Source organism: Phaethon aethereus (assembly GCF_964289735.1).
Source record: "Phaethon aethereus genome assembly, chromosome: 4".
NCBI classification, from domain to species: domain Eukaryota; kingdom Metazoa; phylum Chordata; class Aves; order Phaethontiformes; family Phaethontidae; genus Phaethon; species Phaethon aethereus.
The window spans coordinates 41951736-41977782 of NC_138578.1; positions in this window are offsets into that span (position 1 = coordinate 41951736).

The following is a 26047-nucleotide window of genomic DNA, read 5'->3' on the forward strand; positions in this document are numbered from 1 at the left end:
AGTGCTGCTTCAAGTCATCAACACATACGCTCTCTGCTAATTTTGCTGTAGCTTGAACTGAGAAAACAGTGCCAAGTATCTCCCTTCGCCCCTATTGTCAAAATAAGAAGTAATCACAGATTAACGTACTTTCAGGTAGAGGCGATCAGGTACACGGTATTTCAGCGGGGCCAAAACGGAGACGATACAGCAGCTAGCATTTGCAAAGCACTGCGCAGAGATAAAGGTCCAGCTGGGAAATCAAGGCGGCCTGGGCGTACAGAAGGGTTCGGCAGACCCTTCACAGGCTTAAGTGGACCCCAGCGCTGACCTGCAAAAACGAAGCGATCGCAGTTGCCCCGCGGCAGCGGGGCGCGCGGGGACGACCGGCTCCGCCAGCGCTCCGCGCGCCCCGCTCCTTGCGCAGCCGCGGCGCCCCTGGCGGCGCGCAGGCGGCTCGGCAGCACGGCGGGCACGTCCGGTGCGGGAGGGAGAGCAGCGCATCCTCCGCTAAGGCGTTAAGTGTCTCCTACGGCTTAACGCACTCCATTTAGAGACTCTGCCGGTGTTCCAGCACGTACCGCAGCTGCCAGGCGATTGCAGGAATTGCCGGGCAGCTCTTCCACTCCGAGCACGCTAGATGTCACGGGGGCGGCGGGGGGGGAAGGCTCCATTTCTTCAGCTTCTATCACTCCTTTGAGCGAAGTCCGCTCTAGCTCGGAAATAAGGAAGCAATTTCACTTTCCAGTTGCAGGACGCAATTTAAACGCATGTCTAACACTAAGAATAAATTATCTTTAAAAGTGCCTGAAGGATATTAGGTTTATTCTGTTTGTAATTGCTTATTTTTGTTCTACATCACCCACTTGTAAGCTTTTTAAAAATTTATTCTGTTGAATAGATTTTTGTGTGCATCTGGTTTTGAATTTTTGCCACTATTGTCCTTGTTACATAATCTATATTCTTCAATAATTAAAGAGCCCGAAGCCAGAAGCCAAAACACTTTGAAACAGAGCAGGTTACCCTTCAATGCTGTGTATCATAGTCACACGTTCAAGTTCAAAGACTAGTGTACCCAGTTAAGCATTTAATTATGTTGATCAATGCCCTTGTCCATTTAAATACATGTGTCCAGAGTGAGGTCAGTTTTTGTTTCTACAGTCTTTTGTTTAGGTACACAATTACTGATTTTTTTTTTTTTAAAAAAAAAGCACCTTCATGACCATGAACTGCATGTGATATTTCTTTCCACTTTCCTATTTTCTTAAGTACCTCTATTCATATTTCTGCTTTCCCAATTATCTGCTATTGAAATCTTTTAAATGCAGAGAACAACTGAGTGTTCAGTTAAATTCACAAGAATACAGGCAAATATGCAGTTCCACATATCTTTTAAAAATTGTATTTCTAAGTAACATACATTATGTTTATAAATTACTGGTCTGAAAAATTTCTTTGCTGGTATACATTTACCTCTGTGTTTTCAGTCATTTGTAGCAGGCTTTTACATACAAATGGATGACAAAGTCGTGACAAATTCTGAAATGCATACATGTATATAAATCAAGAATAAAGCAAAACTGCCACTGTTGCATCCTAATTTTGTAAAAAGACAGCAAATTATGGCAAGTAACTTTTATTCCAATGAGATTTCTATGGCCTGTATTTACATTAAAGGCTTAGTTTGGTTTTTTTAAATGTGCTTTCATCTGAATCTGTAAACAATTCTTATTCCAAGAATTCATATTTGTTGGATACAAACTTCAAAACAGAACTCTATTTTATTCATTTGAAAGTACAAAAATCTGCTAAATTACATTATTCCTAAATACTTAGACCTCCTGAAGTGAGATATTTTACATATAGGGGATAACACTTAGTTATAAAATCCTAATACACCTCACCTACTACCTTTATTGCAGCTTAACAGTTTCAGAAGGCATCCATTCTCTCTGTTTTACATGTAAAAATTAAATTCTACATCACTCAAGCCAAAATATATGGACAATCCACACCATGGCTAATCTCTATTAAATTCCTCAGCAACTTTATTGTTTCCAAATAAATTACATGAACGGAAGCTGTATATTGTGATAAACACAAGCAAATATTGAGCTAGCAATATTATATTACATCATAAGCCAGTTACTTCGGAAGTATGTTCTACTACAAGCTTAATATAAATAGTCACATCACAGACTTAAGGATTCTTTTCTCATCTGATAAATCTGCATACTTTGTGGAGAGGGTGTTTCACTATGGTCAGTACATTCTGTTGCTGTGTAAAAAAAACCCTTTGCTTGGCATAGTAATCCTCAGGGGAAAATCTACATCACTAAATTCCTACAAGAAAAATGGACACAGAATCGTTAAGGTTGGAAAGGACCTTCAAGATCATCAAATCCAACCATCAACCCAACACCACCATGCCCACCAAACCATGTCCTGAAGTGCCACATCTACACATTTTTCGAACATTTCCAGCAATGGTGACTCCACCACCTCCCTGGGCAGCCTGTTTCAATGCTTGACCACCCTCTCAGTGAAGAAATTTTTCCTAATATCCAGCCTAAACCTCCCCTGGCACATCTTGAGGCCATTTCCTCTTGTCCTAGCGAGATTTAGACCAGGGTGCTCAGGGATCTGACCAGACAAGCTTTAAGCTTCTTTAAGTTCTATCACTAGTTACTTGGGAGAAATGACCAATGCCCATATTGCCACAACCCCCTTTCAGGTAGTTGTAGAGAGCAATGAGGTCTCCCCTCAGCCTCCTCTTCTCCAGGCTGAACAACCCCTGTTCCCTCAGCCACTCCTCATAAGACTTGTGCTCCAGCCCCCTCACCAGCTTCGTTGCCCTTCTCTGGACACGCTCCAGCACCTCAGCATCCTTCTTGTAGTGAGGGGCCCAAAACTGAACACAGGATTCAAGGTGCGGCCTCACCAGTGCCGAGCACAGGGGCACGATCACTTCCCTGCTCCTGCTGGCCACACTATTGCTGATACAAGCCAGGACACTGTTGGCCTTCTTGGCCACCTGGGCACACTGCCGGCTCATGTTCAGCCGGCTGTCAACCAGCACCCCCAGGTCCCTTTCCATCAGGCAGCTCTCCAGCCACTCCTCCCCAAGCCTGTAGCGTTGCATGGGGTTGTTGTGGCCGAAGTGCAGGACCCGGCACTTGGCCTTATTAAACCTCATACAGTTGACCTCTGCCCATCGATCCAGCCTGTCCAGATCCCTCTGCAGAGCCCTCCTACCCTCCAGCAGATCAACACTCCCACTCAGCTTGGTGTCATCTGCAAACTTACTGAGGGAGCACTCAATCCCCTCATCCAGAACATCTATAAAGATATTGAACCAGACTGGCCCCAGAACCGAGCCCTGGGGAACACCGCTTGTGACCAGCCGCCAGCCGGATTTAGCTCTGCTCATCACAACTCTCTGGGCTCGGCCATACAGCCAGTTCCTCACCCAGTGAAGAGTAAACCTGTCTAAGCCACGAGCCACCAGTTTCTCCAGGAGAATGCTGTGGGAGACGCTGTCAAAGACTTTCCTAAAGTCTAGGAAGACAACATCCACAGCCTTTCCCTCATCCACTAGGCGGGTCACTTGGTCATAGAAGGAAATCAGGTTGGTCAAGCAGGACCTGCCTTTCATGAACCCATGCTGGCTGGGTCTGATCCCTTGGTTGTCTTTCACATACCCTGTGAGCACTCTCAAGACGAACAGCTCCGTAATCCTTCCCGGTAGAGAGGTCAGGCTGACAGGCCTGTAGATCCCCACATCCTCCTTCTGGTCTTTCTTGTAGATGGGTGTCACACTGGCAAGCCTCCAGTCGCCTGGGAACATATGTGTGTGTGTGTATATATATATATACACACACACACGTACTAAAAGGAAGCCACATATGCATGTTGGATCTTACCCCTATGGAATACCATCTGTATGCACTAGATGATAATATACAACAGGGCAATGGATGAGAAACAAAGCCAGTCATTCATTTAAAAAGAAATAGTTCAACACAGCCTTCTCTCATGACACATTAAATATGATAGGCAGAAGTGGCAGGGTGCTAATTACTCTAGTGATGTGATCCATTTTCTAAATAGTGAGAACATCAATAATTCATCAGAAGTGGCTGTTAAAAAATTTAATGTCTGACAATCCAAGCCTGGCAAATAGGAAGATAATCTTTTGTGTCTACTAGTTGGCATTCAGAGGCTTTCTTTTCATTATAAAATATAAATGTATTGTTCCTACTTGAGGCAGTTTAGATTATGAAAGATGGCAGATGTATAATGTGTCTAGTTTTGATTGTTTCAGGTAGGAAGGCAGAACCCAGCAGACAGAAATGCAGATGTCACATATTTAATGAAAATGAGTTTTACAAATATGTTTAATAAAGTCTGAATGGTTTCTGCTAATAGTAGCAGCCCAATTACATGGAACTGAGTATAGCTACATAAACATAAAAATATGGAGTGATCAGGTGGTTCTGCTGGCTGAATATTGCATTTCCAGTAAAGAAAAATCCCCTACTTATTCAGAAGAGCTTAATTTGAGAGTTAATGTTGGCATCAACATTTCATGAAGAGAGCATTAATGACTACAAAGTCAAAGTATATTGCAAAAATGGACTGGTAAAGCGTTATCATTGCTTACGTGAATTTCTAGCTTTTGTATTTCTGCAGCAATGTAGACAAAAATAGTATGTGATAAAAGCCTTTGTGTTTAGCCTTGGCAGAGTGTAATTTACAGATATGTATTGTTTGATTAGGAAAGGTTAGAAGGGTGTTGCTGTGTCTCCCAAAATATTAGAACATAAATACCTGTATAAACTACAACTCCAAAGAAAAACACTACAGCTCAGCTATTGAAAGGTATTTAGGCACTTAATTCCCATTCTGGCGAGTACATTCAGTGACAATTAGGTGTTCAAATAAGAATTAAGTTCTCAAATGGCTTTGTGGATATGGGCCTATGTCCCACATTGAAACAGGTTAAAAGCTTCAATTAGAATGTAAGTGGATCATAATCTAATAGTCCAGCTACAAGAAAATGGGTTTAGCAATGCTATTTCTATCCTTAACTGCTCAAACAAAATTGTAATGAACAATCTCACTATAAACAAACCGCTTAAACCCTCAAATCTTTGAATCATCAATATTTCAGTCCTCTTGATTTTTCTCACCATAGACCAACAGAGAGAGCTTTATGTTGCTTTGTAAGTCCCAAATGTAATACTTCATTAAAATTTAGATTGATCCCTAAAGATGATACTTCACACATTCTTGCCTCTGAGAACTAATAATTGAATTCTATCAGTTATATGAGTAAGGTAGATCCTAAGGGTATGAACTATTTACCACGTAATGTGATGCACATGGAATTTTTGTTTTCTTCCTAAAATTTCTGTGACATTAGCTGCAACTCTTGGTTTCTGATAACTCAAGGTAACATATTTCATCTTAGCATCAGCTGAATTCCTCTCACAAGCACAAACTTCCCATAAGCAAAGAGTAGCATTAGGCCAGGACTAACTAGTATCTACAGATACCAGTGATCTAAAATGATTTGGTTTTAGGCTCTTGAAAGGGAATTTATTTTCTCTTATTTACCTACCCAGACCACTTCCAGGGTAGGTCAAGCTGAAATTCAAGACATCACACAAGTAGTCACTTCTCAAAACTTTGGAAAAAAGGGAAATTATTTGTTACTCTGAGAATGGGTCCATGCAAATCCAGAAATATTTTCTCAAAATTTATCTCAGAACAGCTTATGTGAGAAGATGGGTGATCTTGTAACTTGTATCCACTGTAGAGCCAAGTTCTAAATGGGCTGCATGCACATCAGAAAAATTGTATCTGTGAACTCTGCTGGAAGAACAGTTCTCAAGGAACTGTAAACTGATGCCAGGAAAACTGTAGAAAAGATCATTCTAAACTCAACTTGTATAATGAGTTAGCAAAAAGCTCACTAAAAAGCAAAAACTCTACTAAAATTAATCTGTCTAAATTATTCTAAGCAAGCCACTCTCAAAATCTTACAGCATATCTAAAATATTAAAAGAAATGAATCCACACTATTTGTATAGAAATGATACTTTACATGAACTCCTACCCGAAATGCCCAGCCTCTATAATTAAAAGCTGACTTCATGCTTTATCTTCTGTCTGGATCTTTCAAGGTTTATTAAGTACTGTGATTAACAGTTAACCAACTTCTAAAATTGCTTTTCTCTGGAAAAAAAAATTCCAGTCACTAAATCAATGTCTGTGAAAAATAAAGATATATTTTCATGCTTTTAGATTTATTATTTATTGTTATTCTCAACAGTTATGGGCATCCTCCACACATACTATTTTGTTGACAGTCCAGTCCCTAAGTATTAGATATAATTTTGTGAAGGCCAAATCTTTACGCCAATAGGAGAAAAAGAACAGAAACTCTCAAGGTTATTGCACCTCTTCACTAGGGAATCAGTCCCATCTGAATGGGAAATAGAGGAGAAAAAAAATAACAAGCAGCAAAGACTTCCACTGAGCCATGTGCTGTTACCCCATCACTTCTGACAACATAAGCAAGGTCATAAAAGGAGAGGTCACCTGAAAGTGCTGGTAATTCAGCATGTGGTACCTTTTGAGACTTTACTTACGGCTCATCGTATTTTCAAGGCAAAATTAATCAATGTCCCCAACTAGTGTTGGAAGAAATAAATTTCTGGGGGTACAAACTTTTTCACTGAACAAAAAACCCCATGAGTTCTGACTGCAGCTGGTTTGAGTGCTAGATTTCTAGGAAGAAGTCCAGTATTTCAGAAGTCAAAGATGAAAAAAAACCCCAAAAGTATAATTCAGTAGTAAAATAGAATTATATTTCACAATAAAATGAATAATTCCATTATGACAGATCTGTACTGCATTTTATGTGGATATATTATGTGGAATTATATTGATACGTCTGCATAATATTACCTATGTCTAATTATAAGTGGCTTTTAGTAGAAAATATATCCTCAAAATGAAATATTTTTTTTTCCCCTTGAAAAACAAGACTGATATAGAATCAATTTTGAATATTAGGAATGCCAAACTCTATTCTGCACAGTATTTTATAGAAGACTTCTGTAAACATGGCTTCCCATTTCAGCTTAACCCAGAAAGTTTTTCAGAAGACATTTTCTAGTTTACATCAGCCAAAAATCACCATCTCCTAATGTACTTCCAGCTTCTGCCCTGAGGCTACTCTAGCACAGATTCCTTTTGTCTATATTGCAGTCATTACTTTGCACTGCTTACCAAAATCTTAGTAGCTTTTTCTTTCATATTTAATAAAGTTTTCTTTAATATTGTTCTTTTCTCAATTTGCAGATGAAACACCGTTTGTGCCGTTCAAAACCCTGTATATTTGGTATTTTTGAGGTATTCTTTTGTGTTATTACCTACTGAATATGAATATAAAATATAACAAGTTAACTTCGAAGACGTTCCTAGTGCCCAATTTCCAATTATCATATCACTTGAAGACTTACCTAAAGCATTTTTTAATTATTTTTCCCTGCAGTAGTTAAAATATCTACTGTGTAAATATCTGCCTTTTATTCCTCAGCAGGTAGTTAAAGCTTTGCTTTTGTGATAACTCTAAAGGTCATCTTTGTCAGGCAGCATTAAAGGAAATCATCTTCCACAGATGATTTTTGTTTCCATAGCAGACTACAGAGAAGCCATCAGAATGTTACTGTGATTTTCTTACCTTTGGGGAGTGTTTATTATTTAGCTGTCATCGTTAAAAATTCAAAGCAGTGGATTGGCGAGGCAAGATAAACAGGGCTCTCCCCCACCCACCTTTAAGGCTAAACAATTGTGGAAAGGGGCAGGGGGAAGAGAGAGAAAGTGAAGAGAGGCTGGGTTGCCCTTAGAAACAGTGACTTTAGGCACCCTAACAGCTGCAAAATTTGATTAAAAAAAGCCACAGATTACAGTGGTTTTATTTCCAGAAACTTTACCCAACATAAACCTGGGTAATTATATGAAATGACACAGAGGCAGTGATTTGAACAGCATATTAATTTGAACAGCAGCACTGAGATTTGAGGATGACTAAACGCCCTTTTTTGTTGCTTTTCTTCTCTTTAAAAACAAGAGTTCTACATCGTGCACTATTATGCCCCCATCAAACTCTGCATTGGTGTTGCTCTTTGATTTGGTATCAGATAACGTATTTAGCATGACCAAGCCTTTTACTTCAGCTACATAAGTCCTGTAGGAACAGGTTAGGGACTTCAGAGTCATTTCATTGGTTTGAAACTGAGACCGTGTTCTGGAGAAACACAGAATCTGACCTGCTATGTCTGTTCTTTTGCCAATATCCACAGCTGCTCAAAGAGACCGGGAGGTGAGAGAACAAGGCAGCTCAGAACCGCTCTTCCATCATCACCACATTTCCAGAAGGGACTCCACAGCCCTGTGCATGAGATCCATGTAGGAAGCTTTTTAAGTTTTTTTTTTCCTGTGTTTTTTTTTTTTTTTACTCAAAACTGAATTTACAGTTTGTTTCCTATATTCTACAAATTTTTAGTAGGAAGATGTCTAAAATACCCAGTGAGAGATGCTAGAATAAGGGGTGTACCTGAAATCTTACCCTTTCTCAGGCTTAGACACTGATTTATAGCATGTAGAGAGGGCCCCTCTGTGAAATCAGGCTTGTCAGCACACATCCTTTAATTAAAGGTATCTAGCAGTATTCCTTACTAATAAAAAATAAAATAAAGCAAACAACAAAATATAAAACAAACAGCTCTATTCACCTACCTCACTGTTTTGTATTCAGGAGTTAAAGAATTCACAGCAAAAGCAAGAAATTTGAATTCAGCCAGAAGGACTGAAACCTGCTTGCTGGTGTCCTCAGCCCAACCCACCTGCTATTCAAGCACGGGGGCACTCCCCCCACCAAAGCTATGATATGGTACAGGAAAGAGTTTAAGGCCTGTAAATTTAAATTGGTCACACCTATTAACCACTTAGCATTTAACTAATAATTTCCAACCCATATCTAATTAACGCTCAAGCTGAGTGTAGCTACCTAGGTTCCCTCTGTTGTCAAAGGTGCACAGACAGCACCTGCCCCTACAGGAGTCCCTCCCCGAGGCCTCTCTCAACTTAAACATCTCCTTTAGATATCTAAAGTTTGTAGGGATGAAACTGAGTTATAGGATCAGTAAGCACAGAGCAAGACAAAGCGTTATTGGGTTGGCTGAGCCAACACCCCCACTTCTCTTCTATCGTTCAGAAATGTGCCTACGTAGCAGGCTGAGCTACTTTCCCCCCTGAGGAATTTGATGGTGTAAGTGGATTTCCCTGTGAGAAAATTCATTCATTCAGCCATCTGGTGAAAACTAGTGAATGACCTAACATATATGCATATGACATAAATCTTTCATTGACTTATTTTTGTAATGCACCTGCCAGTCATGGACAGTATATTATAAAACTCAGATATCTCAAAAACCAAATAGCATTCTTCATGTGAACAGGAAAGGACACCAGCACAATCTGTATCTGCCTCAGAGTTTATCAAGAAATGTGAAACCTATAAAACCTCTTTGCCTAAATTTGAGGATAGAATCAATTCACAGGTCATCAACAAATAAATTAAAATATTCTGCATATTCAAAGGAGAAATGTGATGTTTGAAGGCTTGATGGTTTTTTGATTCTGCCTGGTATATACTGTTGACATCGTGGAGCTGCTAATTAGCAAATACTATTGCAGAGACAGGAAATGGTCCCTCTTAGACTGTGCCAAAATAGAAGAGACTGAATGTTAATTTTTCCATTTCAAATGAATACCCAATGGTCAGCCTGATAGGTAGAAATAAGACTTCTTTTACAGACTGTGTCATGTGCTCTATTTCTAAAAAGTAATTTAATTTTTCACACCATTACTGAACGCCCCAATACATGCTCTTTCTCAATTCAGCAGTCATGAGAGAAGCACATTATTCTCAAGGGCCCTAACTAATGCTGCTTTCCACCTGTAAAGTTTGAGTCCCCTTTCATTCTGCAGTCAGCTCTGCTGAGATGCTCTGAAGTCAATCAGGTTCCATGCAGGTCTCCCAAAATGCAGGAATAATACATTACTTAGCATGTGAACATGTTTGTAGGCACGTGAGGCAATGGTGTGTGGCAATGGTGTGTTTAACATGTTCAACATTAATGACTGTCGTTACAACAGAGTCTTTAATTTCTCCTACCCAATTCTAGGCTCTTCACAACTTCATCTCAATTTGGAGACCATTCATGGCCCCTATCATCTACCGAGAGAAAGGCTGCGAAGGAAGCTACTCAGCCTAGGATCAGAAATACCCTCTGAAGGTGCATATTTTTCTCTCTCTTCTCTCTAGACGCAGAGGCTAAAGCAACTCCTAATTTAGGCAGCCCAGGCAAGTGCTTAACATTAACTCTGTGACAATCAGCCACATCAATTATCCTCTTTGTTTTTCAAGTTGTTGTGGACTATAACTATATATGTTTGCTGAGGGAGCAGTGGTCGCACCTGACAGATTGCCCCAAAACTAAAAAAAGTCCAAGGTAGTGGCTCTAGAGAGCACAGCTATTTGAGGTAATTGTATCGTTTAATTCCAGTAATGGCATTTATAAATGAATACTGAAAGACCAGTTGAAAAGTGTCTGTATTTTTCTGTTTCTTCTTCTGGCTGCCCGTGTTGTTGTAGTCATTGTCTGGTAATATCTTCAATAAACTACAGAGCACTGGAAAAATTAACTATTATCATCTGACAAGTTTTGATAAGGGAAACCTTATAAAACCTTATCACCCTTTGCTAGAAATACACAGTTTCCGACCTTGTGACTTTATATGTGAAATATGCAGAAGAGAAAAACACAGTTAAAATCTACCTTGTTAACTCCTCTTTTATTGCTAAAGACCCTCCTGGAAAGTATTTCCAAACACATGAAGGACAAGAAAATGATTGGGAATAGTCAGTATGGATTCAGGAAGGGGAAATCACGCTTGACCAACCTGATAGCCTTCTACAATGAGGAGGCTACCTTGGTGTATGAGGGGAAAGCCGTGGATGTTGTTTACCTCGACTTTAGCAAGGCCTTTGACAGTGTCTCCCATGTGATCACTGGCACAAGGTCCACTTGGAGGCACGTCATGAGTGCTGTCTCCCAGGACTCACTACTGGGCCCAAGACTGTTCAACATCTTCATTAATGACCTGGGCAATAGGACAGAGTGTGTTCACTCAGCAAGTTCACAGATGGTACAAAACAGGGAGGAGTAGCTGATGTACCAGATAGTTGTGCTGTCTTCTGGAGGGACCTGGACAAGCTGGAGAATATCTGACAGGAGCCTCATGCAGTTCAGCAAGGGGAAGTGCAAAGTCCTGCACCTGGGGAGGAATAACCCCAAGCACCAGTACATGCAGGAGGCTGACCAGCTGCAAAGTAGCTTTGCTGAGAAGAGCCTTAGGGTCCTGGGGAGCATCAAGCTGACCATGAGCCAGCAACGTACCTTTGAAGAAAAAATAGGCCAACAGTATCCCCAGCTGCACCAAAATTCCCATCAACCAGTGAATGCGGGGTCAGAATTGGGGCTTTTGCTAGTGTAGCTCAAAAGGGGAGAGACAAAAATAGCAGGAAGATACAGCTGATAAATGGGATAAATGGCCTTAAGTCAGAACGCATATTTTAAGCCGTCTAGCAAAGCAGTTTCTCTCTCAAAATCTTGCATTCAAAATATATAAGACCTGTTGCCTGCAGACACTCTCTAAAAAAAAAAAAAAAAAATTTCCTTTACCTTATAATCTCGTCCTTGTAAGAGTCTACTTAATCCATTCTCTACCAGCTTCAGTGTGGCACCTGGAATTCACAACATTTTTGTCTTTCTGTAGGGCTCCCTCTTTCTCTGCCTCAGTTTCTCATTTGTTACATGGGCAAAATCACGTTTTCAAACTTTAACAGGAATGATGCTACTACAATATATTAAAGGTTGAGGCTTTTAGATATTATGTTGATACAGACTGTAAGTAGTTCTATCATCTCTATTTATAAACACAATAATGGAAATAATCATATAATTGTCTTTGAATTCCACTTTCAGAAAACCATGGTAGTATTTGTAATTTGTTTACTTTATTCCCATAGAAAAAATGGCATCTGCAGTGCAAACTACAAGAAAATAAACTGAAATACTACCTTTCCTGTAGCACACTCATTTCTCTCCCGTCTGCTCATACACTGTATTTTTAAGTTCCATTCATCCTATTTGCATTCTTTCAAATTCATCTTCATTCTGCCAGCTTCTCCAATTCCATTCTTTTGTTTTTAAATAAATAAATAAATAGATAGATAGATAAATAGATAAATAAATAAATAAATGGGGTTGGGGGGACTGAGGAGTTCTGCCTGCTAGCAGATATCATTGCTCTGCATTAGCATGTGTTCTCAAAAATGTGGAAGCATGACTGAAGAATTCAAAAAAGTACTCCTAAAAAATGCTACAAACCTAAAGCTGCAGCCATCTGGAGCAAGTGCGATGCCTGCCATGAACTTACATACCTCAAACTCTGAAAGGTTTTCAAGCTGAATGAATTCGCATCTGTCAGAGAAACCGGCAGACTTTTATGCAATGGAATGCAACGTGGCAATTAGATGCAATTAAAATTATAATTAGAGAGCCATATCTAGCGTGCTCACAGTGATCTGGGATCTTTTTTTTCTGGTACAGAGACAAACGAAGGCCCAGTCTGGAACGGAGGTTGATCTAATGTCTGCTGGTACCTTCTCCTGGGCAACTCGTACCTTCCCCAGGAACAGCTTTTCCTGCCTGGCACGACCCCAGGCAGGGCCAGCTGCTGTGCTCCCAGAAAGCTCTTTATGTTTTTGAATCCCAAGAGCAATCATCTTGGGTTCTTGGCTACACATCTTTACCAGATAAGGTTACCTGCTTCCCAGCCTAGATTCCCTCTTAATATACAAGTTATGGAAAAAGCGTGGTGCGTGCTGTTTATGAGTGCTGACGCCCGCTGGAAAGCTGAGTCATCCACGTACTCCACTCCCGCTTTTTATTTGATTCGGAGTATAAGGCAGATACCGCAGGCGGCGTAACAAAACTTCGGTCTCGGAGCCCGAGCCGGGTTCTCGCAGGAGCGAGGCACAGCCTCGCGGTGCCTGCACGCTCAGCCGGCGGGCAGGCTCCTCGTGGGAGAGGCGGTGGGACGCGGGGCACTCCAGTCGCAGTCTCTCCTGAGCGCTCGGCGGTGAGACGGGGGACTGCACAGCCAACGCCGGTACAGGCTCCAGGCGCCTGCCATGCTGGCTCCATGCCCAAACATCCTCAGTGAAGAATTACGTTATTTTTAGCATATTTTATCGCGTATGGTACCATCTCTTCTTTCTCTGGCTCAGAATTGTGATTTGCTGCGGTAAATCTTTAGGCTTGACATACACATGAAAATTAATATGGCGTCAAGTTCAAAGGTTAAAAAGCAACTAAAAAGGCGTATTTTACCTATTGTCTTTCCCCGTAAGGAAAATTGATGCTTATTTATGCCAATCTAAAAGAAAGTAACAGGTATTCAACTCTGTTTTCCTTAGGAGCTTTTAGAATTTATAACACTTGTGTTTCTAGAGTTTAGATATTTAATTAAGGAGCGATTTTAACTATTTCAAAGAACTTGATCAAATTTATCTACCTGGAAGAGACCTAATATCTTCATGAAAGCTTTGGCTTTAAAGGTATGAATGCCATTATAGAAGTGCATGGCACAGCCTTGCTCGTCTTGACAAGTTCAAGGCAATGATGGATGATATCTGAGAGAAAAATTTGTCATTATGATATCTGTAGTACTAAAGGGAAGTGCCAGTAAATAAGCCACTGAGTAAGTGTTCAGAAACACAGTGGTATTGTTTGCATGTGTTATATAAAATCATTTTTAATAACTGCCATCAAAGAACACTAAGCTCATCAGCTGTCATAACAGAATGACAATATGTTATGCACAAAGGTGTAGACTTATAATTTTAAAATGGAGTCTTCAGTAGGAGAAAAAGAAGGAAATTAAAAGCAAATATCTTTTGTTCCCAGGCAGACCTGCATGAGATAATTGCATGATAATACAACCAGGATGCTATATAAACACCTCTAACAGTTTAGCAAGAAACCAATTCATTACCACTATGTTTAAAAGGTTTTCTAAGTGTTACGGGCAAGTTTCTGTGAACTACTACTTCAGTTATTTGACTAGAAAGACTGGGATTCTCTTGTGGAAGACAAATCTGAGGGATTAGAGTTGGTACAAAAAGAATACTCTCTGACTATGTTTTTTTATGTTAACAGAAGACTACCGGAATGGTCCACTGACATGAGGAACGACAAGTACCCCCAAGCTGAGCGGGAATATTGGTCTATGTCCTCTGAGCTTCTCCCCTAGCCTCCAAACTGGGAAGTAAAATATGTTAGCTGAGACTCTCCTAACTTGAATTTCAGATAGCTTGCTTCACTCCGCAGCTGGGACAGGCTAAGAAGATATGTGCTAACTGGTCCTATAGCTCAGCTGGCAGACGGGACCTTGTCAGGCAGCAGTAACACACCCGAGATCTACCACAGGCTTGTACCCTGCATCATGCACAGGCTTGTTTTTAGCTCACATATTCCGTCTGCTGCAGTCAGAGAGCCCAAATTTCACCCATGGCAAGTGTGAATTAGCTGATGACAATTTTGTCCCTTGGCTGGCACCACAGTTACAGCTTACTTTCAAACCCATAATTTTTTTCATTCAAGGATGATCTTGTACAATACTGTAAGCGGTTTATTCTTTTTAATGAGCACATGGCAAATTAAGGAGTTCAGAATGGTTATTGTTTCATGGAAAACGTGCTTGAGTGCATAGCTGTTATGCAACTGTCATCATGAAGAAGAGCAGGGTTTTGAAAAGCATCTTTGGAAGCGACTCCATTAAGAACATGTGATGCTTTTAATCCATTAGCTCCTTACTTCTGATGTGAATTCCTGGCTGCTTGAAAGCTCCAGACACTTCAGAGAGACCACAATTTCACTCCTGACATGAGCAAGCTTTTCCAGTTCTAATAACAATACAAACACTTACTATTTACATACCGTATTTTTCTGAATTTCTCTCCTTGTGCCTAAGTTTAAAGAAATTATTACACAGTGGAGGTGGATTTTACATGTCTATTTTAAGAATATCATCTTTTAGCCAAACATTTTGCCCATAGCAAAGAACCTAGTACCGATCTGAATTATGCGTATACAAGTGCAAAGAGAATGATCTCAGAGATGAAAAAGATACTGAAAAGCTGAAAATGTATTGAAAAATACATTGACTTAATGATAAATATAATTCACCATAAATGGTGCTTTTTAAAAAGTCACAGCTTGGTTTATAAGACGGGCCAAATGATGAGATACCTTAAATTAAAGATAATTATCAGACCAAATTTATAGCGGCTGAAAAGCATATTTTAGAATGCAATGTCCAACTCACCATAATAAAGCCTCAAAATAGTTCTTTTCACTGACATGCAGCTAAACCAGGATACAGTTCCAATTGTGCTTTGAGCAAGTCTCCCCAGGTGCATCGAAGAGATTGCGCTAAAGCTATTCAGTTATGTCCACTTACTGCTATTTTTGCACATTAGCATTTAAATAAGCCACAATATGTTGTGGTCTTGAGAAATTGCTTAAAAATTGTTTGAGCCCAGTTGCCTACACCCCCTACTTCAGAACACTTCTCAGGCCATCTGTTACTCATCTCCCGAAAGCTACAGGTACCAGTGCCATGTTGTTTCACTAAATTATGTAATGGGAGTGGCTGGGGCACAGCCATCTCAGGATTCTGGAAGACAAATTTGAAAATACGCCTTCTGCATCGTGTTATTGAATATCACTGTATGCTCTTCTGATCCTTGCTAATGGCCACAATAGCTCCTACAAACACGTTAGGGAAAAAATCAGCTATTAATCTGCTATTAGGAAAAAATTCACTAACAGGCATATATAGATTTTCATATCTAGTTCATACAAATTTAAAGACCAAAGTTTGCCTTCAGTATAAGCAAGGGGACAATTTGGCCAAAAGCTATAAAACTCATGTACTAACAATAAAAATGTGACTGCCAATATTAAGTCTTTGTTATGTTTCTGGAACATGGGGAATGTTGTATCAGCTGAACAGAAAACAATCACCAGAAAGAGACCAGAAAATTGCCTGGGAGAAAAATTAATATTGTAGAAAAGGAACCTACATCTAAAAAGTTTTTTGAAAATACTCTACAGATTTACTTTAAATGTATAATATGTATATATTTATATAATAACCATATTCAAAATACAAATGTGGTAAATAGTGCACACATACTAAAATCAGACACATACAGTATCTGCATTCATTCAAGTGCCATCTCAGTAAACCCTTACTCCTTGCTGACGGCAACGAGTCTATTTGGTTTATAGCAGTCACTAGGAGATCCTTGCCTTGTCGACTCAACACAAAGTGGCCTGTGCAACAAATCAGGGATGCAAGCTGAGAGTCTTGAGTCAAGTGCAGCAAGCTTTCCAAAACGCAGAGTTTAAAGGTTGCAAGAACCAGTGAGGTGAAGTGCTTTAAAGACAGGAGGTTATCTTACTCTGCTACCTTGAATCATGGTTGATGCACAAGAGTCTAAGGCAGAAGCAAAGTCTGTATATTTTGAGTTTCATGAATATAAAGTTACAAAGAATTACAAAGGCAGGTGTTTCAGAGGAAAGAAGACCAGACTACATATATTGCAGCACAGATCCGGAGATCTCCCTCTTCCCTTCTGTCTCCAACTGCCAAAGTCCAGGCCTCAATATATATAGGTAAAGAGTTGGTCCCAAAGCATAGCCAGCCTTTCAACGGTGTGTTTCATGGAGAATGAATGTTAGGACCATGAGGTTCTTACAGTCAACTCTTCTCATTTTTTGGCCCCCTTTTAGTCCAAATATCATCAGGAGAAAATTTGACCTTTGTTTTCAGAACAGCTGTTTGTCTAAGCCCTAAGCAGATTCTTAGCCCATTTTGAAGCTGAGTAGACTTTCTCATCTGCACAGGCAATAGTGTAGTCCCAAGAGAAAGCTTTTATGTAACATGCTACTAGATTTTTACTGAGGCAACTCCCGGTATCAATATAGGCTGGGGGATGACGGGATGGAGAGCAGCCCTGCTGAGGACTTGCGGGTATGTGGATGAAACCTGGACATGGGCCAGCAACGTGCGCTCACAGCCCAGAAGACCAACCGTATCCTGGGCTGCATCAAAAGCAGCGTGGCCAGCAGGTCGAGGGAGGTGATTCTGCCCCTCTACTCCTCTCTGGTGAGATCCCACCTGGAGTCCTGCATCCAGCTCTGGAGTCCTCAGCACAGGAAAGAGACATGGACCTGGTGGAGCGGGTCCAGAAGAGGGCCACAGGGATGGAACACCTCTCCTCTGAGGACAGGCTGAGAGAGTTGGGGTTGTTCAGCCTGGAGAAGAGAAGGCTCCAGGGAGACCTTATTGCAGCCTTCCAGTACTTAAAGGGGGCTTATAAGAAAGATGGAGACAGACTTTTTAGCAGGGCCTGTAGAGATAGGACAAGGGGTAGTGGCTTTAAACTAAGAGAGAGTAGATTTCGCCCAGATCTAAGTAAGAAATTTCTCCCAATGAGGGTGGTGAAACGCTGGCACAGGTTGCCCAGAGAGGTGGTAGATGCCCCATCCCTGGAAACTTGCAAGGTCAGGGGCTCTGAGCAACCTGATCTAGTTGAAGATGTCCCTGCTGATTGCAAGGCAGTTGGACTGGGTGACCTCTGAAGGTCCCTTTCAGCCCAAAGATTCTATGATTCTATGATGGTAATCAGAAAATTTGAGGTGATTATGGGCTTAGAGATAATAATCCAAGGCCCTGTCTTTGAGAGATAGAATGACAAACGTGTTTAAACATAACTGGTTTTTTTCAGTTGTTATAAAGGTGATGCTTCCCTGGGAAAGTGCACAGACAGCAAAGAGAAAAAAAAATGAGGTTTATTTTATTTAATTAAAATATAAGAAAAAATATTATTTGGAGTGGAAGTTATATTGTATTTATTTGGAGCATTTTAATTTAAAAAAGAATACTCACTTTTTTGCATTCTGTTTCTTGTGTGCTCAACAAAGATCTTATGTATTAACCTAGAAAGCCTGTAGGAAACTTGCACATTTTAATAACCCAGAAGCAGGTTCCTATGGAGTGTTGTTGATTGACACATCTCTCTATCTGATTGTCCAGGCATTTATTATGTGCATTAGTCCTCAAAAATTTTTCAGGCTAAAACTTATTCCAGCAGAGTTTAAGCTTCAGCAGATCTACAGACTGGACTCATAGAAGACCTCCATTCAAATAAACATACAAATAGAAGATATGACTAATTAGAAAAGGTCACCTTTTGAGATACTTTCTTGGCTACCCAGCTAGACAATTTTCTTGATCCTTTTCCCTGTAGTTTAAGAGAACTGTATTATTAACATTCCCCAGTGATTCCATTAAAATAGTTTGATCTTGTCTTTCAGACACAAAAAAAGGAGGCCTGAGAAAATAAAAAACCATGCTACTCTCTTTTACCAACCAATTTTTTGCAATATTTTCGGTATTCCACTTACTTTTTTCTGTATGACCATGAGAGAGAGAAGTATTGGTAAGCTTTAGAAGGCCCTATAGCTCAACGTACCTTCAGAAAACAGCTCCATACCCCATGCTCAAAGTTACCCCCACATCCCAGCGTGATGAATGTGAGCTGTAAGTAAAAGCTGGATGTTAAGAAGTTATGTTTAACCACAGCTCTGTTTTTGCTCTGCCAGTGTTACCAGTTAGTACCCTCTGATTAAAAAAGAAACACAGTTAGCAATTAACCCTGTGTCCATTTAAGCTGTCAGTGTTAGCAGGCACCACTCTTTGGACACCAGACACCCTAATCGGCTGCTTGTTCGTTTTCTAATCAAGCTGTCCGCAAGTGTCTGAAAAGTGATGTCCCTGAGAGTAGCAGCCTCAACGTGAACAAGTGATCCCTACTGATTTTTTTTTAACTGGCATCGAGTTTGTTTTTCAAGGAATAGCATAGAATTACTGTGTGATCTTTAGCAGCGCTTTCTAGACATTCTGCTATAATTTTCCCATTTCCTTAAACTAAAATGCCGGAAGCAAAGCTTTATTTCTATCTTGTAATATGTGTGCCTATCTCAGGATCAAGGCTGTTCAGCTATTCAACAAAATTATGAACAATATTTTTCATAGGCTTTGCATAAGCTTCTCAATATATCATCAAGGAAATTCAGGAAGATGCTTTATTGTATGTTTTGCGAAAAAGGAAATAGAACAATGTTCAAGTCCTCAAGAAGGCAGAGGACGCTTTTTAATTTAATGAATTTTTTAATTTCTTTAAAATATAAATATTGTATAAGACTATTTCCATGGTCGTTTTAATTCCTGTGTTCATAAATTACAATTCCATTTTATTGTAAAGTTGCTATTGCCAGAAAACAATTGAATAGTATTAATGTGAACTCATTCAGTAGAGGGAATTTGTTACCTTTCATATTTGGAGGGACACTCTAAGAGCTCCTGAAACAAATAATAAATAATATTTTTATTATTCTTATTGGTAGATTGTTGCTGGGGATTCTCAGTGGCTAAATAGGTCTTACTCTGTCAACTGTTTTAGGAAAGAAACCTAGTCAGAAGTAATTGCTGCAGTGGAAAGTTTAATCAAAACAAACAATGTTTTAGAAGAGAAAAAAATAGATCAGAAATTATCCTACCTATATAAAGCATATTGTTGGGTAACATCATAATAAAACACAGCTAAAATGTGAGGAAAATGGTATAACCAAAAAAAAAGAAACAAAATAATATCAGTATCAACAGAAAATGCCATATGCACTAAGCAAGCTGAAGAGCTACCCCACAGTTTGCGTCAGCGCCGTGAAACATTGCTGGACCAGCAGTTCTTTTGTTATGGATGTTTTCCTTTGACCTTATTAGTTTGGCTTTTACAAAGACACAGCTGTCACATTCATAGCAAAAATGGAAAAAGTGTTGATCCTATCACATTATTCACTAGTGCAGGGTCTTCCTTTCTTATTTTTTTCCATGTCAGCACTATTTTATATCAAATTAGTCTTTTGGTATGATTTGTAGAACAACCAAAGAACTACTGCAGCAGGGGGTAAAATCGATACAGTAATGTAACTTAGCATGAATACTTATACTTGAAAAATTCATGCTTTTAATTCAATATTGAGCTACAGAATACTGTTTTACTTGTTCCCAGTTGTCTTATAAGATTTCCCACAAGATCACAGAATTATTTCACATGTATTTTTATCTTGTTTTCGATGCTATTATCAATAGTCACTACTCTGCTCCAAATACTCTGTCTTTACCTGAACTCACCTAAATGAAGGCTAACAATTGTTATTAATAGTAACTATGAAGTAGGTTGATCCACAGATGGATAACAGAAATCTCTAAAAGTTTTATTATGCTCTTGAATGGAGACTCACATTTTGCCTGTAGGATTTTTTTGGGGGGGGTGTGTAGCCACTAGTCACCCTGCACTGCCACATTTTAATGTTTTTTCCTTTTCTCTAGCGAATTTTACATCTCTATGTTAGCATACTCATAAACTCTTTCCTAGTTATTATCAGCTATTGCTCTAAATTGATACTTTTTAGTCATTATCCTTAACAATGCTTCAGCAGTCAATTTTTAATCACGTTGCTTGATGATCTAAATTCACTTGTTCGTGTCCAGTGTAGACATTTTGATTATGATTAAATTGCCCAATATTCCCTGATACATCCTCAGGGGACAATCACCCACATGGAGTTGGTGAATAGGGCAGAGGAGACCCACACTGTTCAGCAGTGGTGGCTGGAGGGCAGGCAGGATGCTTTAATATGTCTAAACGATCACCAGATGCCATTGTTTAGGGCAACAGAATTTCACCTTTAGTAATGAAAGCAAAGATGGAAGAATAAAGGAACTTGACCTGCTCATTCACCTTTAAAAATGACCTTTTCCAAATCAGGTTAAGGAAGACAGAGTACTGAGTCCTTACTAAGGCAAAGAGGAACCTTGGCTGTGCATCCTGGCAATAGCCGATGACAAGTAAGAAAGAGCCTGCAAGTACCTAGAGGCAGATGTGTATCAAGGGCATGTAAAACACAGTGGGGAAAAAAATCCTGTGTGGTGCAGGAACCGTAACTGAATGCTATTAAGACGAAAGATATTTAGAAACTTTATTAGAAATATCTTCCTGACGCCTATGAAAATCAAGTTGTCAAATTGCTTTTCAAAATCTGTCTTTGATTCCCATCATTTGAAACTCCTGACTAGACAGAACAAGTTTTTTAACAAAGGTGGTATGGAGAACACACCTGCACTAGAAGAAAAGAGACCACTCAACCTGCTCGACCTTTTCCCATCTCTACCCACTGTGTTCTGTACAAGAATATCCACAGTCAGATTTTTTTCCAACGCCATACTTCATTAAAACCAGGATTCACTTTCACCTTCTGTTTAAATTGTCCTCTGAGTTTTGTTCACCATTATTAAGGTCAATGGGGTGTACATAAGGAGATGCTGCTTTCTGAGGGGTAAGAGCCAGGGGAGGAAAGCAACCAAAACACGTTCCATTTGGAAGCAGTTTTGTACATCCTCCACTATTCGTGTGAAATATTGGTGGGGAAAACGGTGCCTCACAGGACTGAACTGATGGGTAGTCAGTAGCTTTTTGACAGATAAACTGGTTCATGAATGTGCTCTCAACTGACTAAAATTATAACCCATAAAGACAGGCTGGAGAGTGAATTCTGCTTCTCATATTCACCTCAGCTTGTCATTTAGGAATTTTTACTAGCCAGAAGACAAGATTTCCCCACCTATGAGGCACAACATCAGGCGAAATATGAAGTACACTGAGTTACAGGTGACATGCTTCAGCTCCTCATACAGGGTCAAACTGACTCTAAAAACCTATAGATTTTAGCAAGATACTTACTTTCCTCCAACAGTCTGATCCATAGTCCACACAGGAGCCCTTGCATGCAAAAGCGGATGTGCAGATGGATGGCTGGATGGACGACCGCTTGTCTAGGTGCCCTGTGACAGCTCTTAACCCTTGCTGAGTTTCTGCAGGCAGCATGGAGCTGCTACTGCTGATCTAAGTAATCATCCATCACATACTTGCCTAAAAAGACACTGAAGTCATGCGTCAGTCTTCTGATGCTCAGTAGTGACATTTTGGTATCTTCCACTTGAAATACTCATAGAGGATGGCACTCCGTTCTGTCACTGGAAGGGATTTACAGGCTTAAAGCATCAACAGTTCATACTCAGTAACAGTAAACCTTGGCCTAACAAAGTTGAGACATTTAATTAGGAGAGACTGTGATTTAGATATGCAGGAAGACTAAAAGTGAAAAACAGAAGCTTATCTCTAATGCTAGTAATTTAGTTACAATTTCTTCCACTGTGACCTGACCTTCCTGTGATATGTTTCTAGTAGATATTATACCTTCACTAGGAGCATGACAATCACCCGATAGAAACACTCTTGTCTACCAGAATTAAAATGGGAACTAATTAGCATAAAAATCAATACATGAATCCTGCTTAATTATAATAAACAACTTGTGCACCTCATGGATAGTGAAAGACTCTTCTTTTTTGGGCACAGGTGAACCTTTCTTGGCTTAACATAGGTAAAAAACACTTTGAGGATTCCTTTTCGCATTTGTGTTACATTCTATTTGTCATAAACTCAGAAATTTCACTGTAATATTCAGTAAAACCCAGCAACATTTAAAAACCATTACTACTAAAAAGGAAGGGGAAATTTCAGGGAAAATTTCAGGGAAAAATGGGCAGAATGAGCAAGAGAAAGAGAAAATTTCAAAAATAAACAACAGAATTTTAGGATTGAGGACAGGTGATTGTAAATTCATGTAAATTGAGAGCTTTACAGGAGTCTTGTGGCTGTTCACTCAACTCCTGCTCAGGTTTTGACCTAACACAGCACTCATGCTAAGGCCTGATGTTTGCTGGGAGCAGCACCAGATAAAGTTTGATTCACTGAGTGTGTTGTCCTGTAAATCTGAGACATCCAAATGAAAAAATATTCAGTCAAAGTGAGCAAGAAATGGGTATGAGCATGGTAGTTAAGAACATATTGACAAATGCAAACAAATAATTCCAGGATGTAATTACATCAGGTCTTCATAATCCTTTAAAGCAGATGTTAACTGGGATAGTGTGTTACAACTGAATACTTTTCATGCTTTTGGGAATCATGATGACGCTTTTGGTCCATGTGAGGTTTAAAACATTATGTGTTTGTGGTACCTATGGCAAAGGCAACTTAACTCTGCCTGAAGAACAAATAAAAGTCGTGAACACTAACAAAAAGTGTATTTTATTGAATCGATTTACCTATCTAATCTTATATATTTATTTATTTAACCAAATATAAGTAAGATAACGATATCGTGCATCTAACTGTATCCCACTTACGCCTACTGAAGATTCACAACAATGTAATCTGCTTTATTTTGCCAACAGTGAATTAGAAAGTCTTCTCTAAATTTTTAGAGTTGAACAGATTTACTGACTACCTCTTTTTTTCCTTTTATGTAAACTCTCACCATGGTTAAAAGAAATATTGGCATCACAGAAGAAATTTGAGATGTTTCAAATATATATTAAACAAGTTAGTAACATAATTAATAACAACCCATCAGAGAAATTACGTTATGTATATAAACTTGCATAAGTCCCAGCAAAATCTATTTTTTTAATTTGAAAATCATTATTTTTGTCTGGAAGAACACTTCAATCTGCTGGGATGGTGGAAGAGGGATATACTCAGCTCTCCTTATAGAAAGTCAATAGGAGTTTGCTCAGATATTAGAAATGTTTCTTATCCAGTATTGCACCTTCTATTTTAACAGGAATTTGTATTTGAAAGTTTCATACCATAGAAATAACCTACTCTACTAAAAAACAAAACAACACTACAGTTGCCATACAAGTAGAAGGTTACAGATTAAGATAGATGTTCCTAGGAAGGCTTTGAATCATATTATGCAAACAAATATACTTCATTTTTGTAGTAAAAGCATTAAGGTTCCATTTTCTTTCTCCCAGTTGTCTACTAAAACTAGCTTAGGGTGAAACATCTCAGAATCTCAGCCCTGTGAACTGAAGAAATGGGACCGCTGTGTTGAGAAGCTAGAGCGATGGCCTGCAGACAACTGCAAACATGGTAAATATTATACTTTTAATTAACAAACTTTATTAAGTTTGAAGGTTTGTGTCTGAGACATGAACCTGATCTTAGCCCAGAGTGTACATAAACAAGTAGAGCCGAGTACAACTGAAAGCAGAATCTAGCCTTCCACCATCTCAATATTGTAACTTAATGGCTTCACAGTAATTTTAACAGAACATTAACAGAATTTAACAGAACACAGCATTATCAAAATTAATGCTAAACTTTGTAGAGCAGTACTGAATTTCATGCCTCAGGGCTTACACTATTGTAAACCCAACATGGAAGGATAACTAGCTTTGTGTACCAAGCCTTAATGCTTTCCTCTGAAGACTTGGTGCTGGCCAGGACAATAGGTTTATTGTCTATTTCCAATTTAGGTATTTACTTTTTCAAAAGTACACTTCCCAAATTAAAGTGCTTGATACAGTTTCAACTGGAGTTCACGGTTCAGTATAACCATGATTTAAAACTGGATTTAATCCAAAACTATGACATGCCATTTCTGTAGTAGCCAGCCTTTAAATGATGCAATATAATAAGAAAAGCACTTACTGGATAGCCAGGTAATTAACTATATGAATAACCAAGCAATTTTCCTGCTATGGTTTAATTTGTGAAAACATTTTAATCACCTTTAAGTTTGTAGCGCCCGTGCAAATACTGTTTGTGTACTGTGAATTTTCAATTTCTTTTTCTTAATTTTCATCCTTTTTAATTGTTTCATCTAAATGCATGTTTCTTAAGTAATAATGTAGGAATGATGTTCTTGAAGGCCTTTTTATTTTCAATTCTAGTCACCTGTGAATTATATCTTCTTTAATACTTGAGTGAAGTCCTCCATTACGAAGACCATAATAAATATTACTTGTTATTAGAATACAAATGGAAAATAAACCTATATTTTAAAAATTACTAGACCTCTGGGAGGAGTTAGACCTCGATTTATATTAGGTCCCTGAAGACTATGAGGCTGTGACAAACAGTTCTCATTTCCTATGCTCTGTCTACATTTAGTCTATTGCAGACTTCAGGGCAGGCAGTTATACACTCACACTATGCTCATTATGAAAAAAAAAAGATAGATAGAAGTCCAATAAATACTTACACAGACTTATCCATATTCTAATAAGAGTTTGAAGGGTCAGACTTCTTGTAAAAATTATCATAAATTCATTTACAAAATTGCTGATAATATTTTGGTTGGAACAATATCACTGCAGACATCACTCATGGCAAACAGGCTCTCTCCTAAGCACCTCCGATTTGGGTTGAAGCTGAATGAAATGACTGGGTCTAAGAATTTTCTCACCTGAAAATACAAATTTAGCACAATGTCCTGGTTTCAGCCAGGGTAGAGTTAATTTTCTTCACAGAAGCTAGCGTGAGGCTATGTTTTGGATTTGGGATGAGAAAATGTTGATAAGGTGCTGATGTTTTGGGTTGTTGCTGAGCAGTCAAGGACAGCCCAGCTTCTCGTGCTGGGCTGCCAGCGAGCAGGCTGGGGGTGCACGGGGAGCTGGGGGGGGGAACACAGCCAGGACAGCTGACCCAGGCCGGCCAAAGGCATATTCCATACTGTATGACATCATGCTCAGTATATAAAGCTGGGACAAAGAAGAAGGAAGGGGAGGAGGGACGTTTGGAGTGATGGCGTCTGTCTTCCCAAGAAACCATTATGCGTGATGGAGCCCTGCTTCCCTGGAGATGGCTGAACCCCTG